Here is a 2,620-nt window from a genome sequence, read left to right on the forward strand (position 1 = left end):
AAAACACAAGCAAAAAAAGAGTAAATAGATTAAGTGGACTTGATTAAAAAACAAAAAAACTTCTGTGCTGCAGATGACATCAAGAAAGTGACAAGATGATGCACAAGATGTGAGAAAACGTTTGCTAACCATATATCTGATAAAAGATTGATATTCAAAATATATAGTGGTAGTTCATGCCTATAATTCCGGCATTTTGGGAGGCTGAGACAGGAGGATCGCTTGAGCCCAGGAGTTCAAGACCAGCCTGGGCAACATGGCAAAAACCCATCTCTACACAAATACAAAAATTAGCCAGGTGTGGTGGTACACGGCTGTATTCCCAGCTACTTGAGAGGCTGAGGTGGGAGGTTTGCTTCAGTGAGCCATGTTCATGCCACTGCACGCCAGCCTGGGTGACAGAATGAAACCTTGTCTTAAATTTAATAACCCAACTAAAAAACTCGGGAAAGGATAAAATAGACATTTCTCTACATAAGACACATAAATGGCCAATAAACACATGAAAAGATGCTGAACATCATTAATAGAAAAATGAAAATCAAAATCATACTATTTCACAATGACTAGGATGGCTATAGTCACAGAGAAGATAAAAAATGTTGACAAAAATGTGGAAAAGGTGAAACCCTCATATATTGCTGGTGGAAATGTAAAATAATGAGGCAGCTTTGGAAATCATTGAGGCAGTTCCTCAAAATGTTAAAAATTAGATTACCATACAGCTCATAAATGTCACTTCTGTGTGTTCAAGAGTAATGGAAAACATGTCCATGCAAAAACTTGTATACAAATCTTTATGGCAATATTATTTATAGTAGTCCCAAAGTATAATAAGTCAAATATGTTTAACTCATGAATAGATCTGTGGTTTATCTATGCAATGGAATGTTATTAGGCAATACAAGTAATGAAATTTTGATACCTGCTAAAACATTGATAATTCTTAAAAACATTATGCTAATAAAGGAATCCAGTCACAAATGACTGCATACACATTGTTTCTGTGTATATGAAACATCCAGAATGAGGCAAATAGTAGAAAATAGTTTAGGGGTTGCCTAAGGCCACAGAGGGCTCTGTGTTGGTTTTTTGTTTTTGTTTTTTTGAGATAGGGTGTCCTCCAGTAGCCCAGGCTGGAATGCAGTGGTGCCAACTTGGCTCACTGTAGCCTCGACCTCCTGGGCTCAGGTGATTTCCCACTTCAGCCATCTGAGTAGTTGGGACTACAGGCCTATGTCACCATGCCTGGCTAATTTTTTGTATTTTTTGTAGTGATGGGGTTTTACCATGTTGCCCAGACTGGTCTCGAACTCCTGAACTGAAGCAATCTGCCTACCTTGGTCTCCCAGAGTGCTGGGATTACAGGTGTTAGCCCCATGCTTGACCTTGAGTTTCTTTTTGAGATGATGAAAAAGTTCTAACATTAGATTGTGGTAATGATGGTACAACTATGTTAATATGCTAAAAATAATTAATGACATGTGAATTACATTTCAAAAAAGCTATTGTCAAAAAAAGTCATGGTTCATCTTCTACTCCTGCCAGCAAAGTATATGAGATTGCCATTGCCCAATGTAATGTTCATTAACACAAACTAACAAATTTTTCCACTAATAGACTAGAACAGTGTCTTTGGTAGAGTTTTTCTGGTTCAGCTGAAAGAGATTGAACTCCCAGTGCGCATTTAATATAATGACCTTTTTGGTGGTCATTACTAGAGTGGGGAATGCTGGTGGCATCGATTGGGCAGAGGCCAGGAATACTGCTAAGCATCCTGTAATGCATAGGGCTGCCCCCACTCCAAGTAATGATCCAACCCAAAAAATCCGTAATGTCAAGCTAAAAAACCCTGGGCTGGGGTCAGTTGCTCATGCCTGTAATCACAGCACTTTGGAAGGACAGGTGGATCTCGAGATCAGGAATTCCAGACCATCCTGGCTAACACAGTAAAGCTCCATCTATTAAAAATATAAAAATTAGCTGGGTGTGGTGGTGCATGCCTGTAACCCCAGCTACTCAGGAGGCTGAGGCAGAATTGCTTGAACCCGGGAGGTGGAGGTTACAGTGAGCCAAGATCACACCACTGCACTCCAGCCTAGGTGACAGGGCAAGACTCGTCTCTGGGGAGAGGTGAACCCTGAACTAGTAATGGCATCTTGTTTTAATTTATTTTATTACTATTAAGGGTAAATTTTCCCTATACATATACAATTCAATTGTATTTCTTCTTTAGTAAATTTTCTGATCATTTTCATTTAGCTCATATTTCTCATCAGTTCATATGAGTTCTTTATGTTAGTAGAGATATAAACAATTAACTTTATTTACTAAGTTTATTTGTCTTCCAGTTGTTTCCTTTCAAATTTTGGTTAAGTTCATATTGATTATCAAAATGTGTGTGTGTGTGTGTGTTTTTAATGTGACCATACTTTTTTTTGCGTTGCATCTAGCTTAGAAAATTATTTCCCTGCCTGCCTATCTCCCTTCCCTGTAATTTCACTTTTATTTCTTCTTACTGGAATTTAAAGTTTACCTTTTCACATTTAACTTTTTAAATACATATAGGATTTATTATGTACATTACAAGATAAGAAATGTGGGTTTTTTTTTTTTTTTA

At 37.6% G+C, this 2,620-nt stretch overlaps 1 protein-coding gene across 12 annotated transcripts in view; it reads left to right on the forward strand.

Moving 5' to 3' along the window:
* TSGA10 (testis specific 10) overlaps positions 1-2,620 on the forward strand; it is a 147,209-nt gene that overhangs the window by 122,629 nt on the left and 21,960 nt on the right. The gene's annotated exons all lie outside the window — the stretch shown is intronic.

Source organism: Cebus imitator, unplaced genomic scaffold (genome assembly GCF_001604975.1).
Source record: "Cebus imitator isolate Cc_AM_T3 unplaced genomic scaffold, Cebus_imitator-1.0 Scaffold31, whole genome shotgun sequence".
In the NCBI taxonomy this organism is placed as follows: Eukaryota; Metazoa; Chordata; class Mammalia; order Primates; family Cebidae; genus Cebus; species Cebus imitator.